Genomic DNA, 488 nt, shown 5'->3' with positions numbered 1-488 from the left:
TGTTGCAGTACCCACAACTGAGGTTCCCATCATCCGCAAAGGTCCTACCACAAGGTCCGGTTAAAGGATTATAAGAGCTGGATTTGCCAAAGCTGTCCCGGAGCTGCTTGCACAGGAACGAACCGGATTCAAGCAACTATTGATCTAGGAGTTGGCCGACTTAAAGCTTGAAGACACCAGCGAACCATTAGAGGTCCCAGACTCCTTTCATTCAAGCATGTTCTCCTCCATTGACCAGAATGAAGCCGGCCTGACCATTTCCACCTTCATCCTCAATCCATCCAACCAACTTGCTTCCGGTTCAGAGATATAGCCGCCATCAGAAGGAGTAGTATGCTGTTGTACTCTTTTTCCTTATCGGGTTTTGTCCCACTGGGTTTTCCCGAAAGGTTTTAACGAGGCAACATGCAAGCATACTATGAGTTCTAATTCGGACATCTGAAACCGCGACCGGTCTATTGTTTTTTTTCTTTAATTTATTTCGGTTA

Source organism: Brassica oleracea, unplaced genomic scaffold (assembly GCF_000695525.1).
Source record: "Brassica oleracea var. oleracea cultivar TO1000 unplaced genomic scaffold, BOL UnpScaffold00805, whole genome shotgun sequence".
Taxonomy (NCBI): domain Eukaryota; kingdom Viridiplantae; phylum Streptophyta; class Magnoliopsida; order Brassicales; family Brassicaceae; genus Brassica; species Brassica oleracea.
This window is presented reverse-complemented; position numbering follows the sequence as displayed.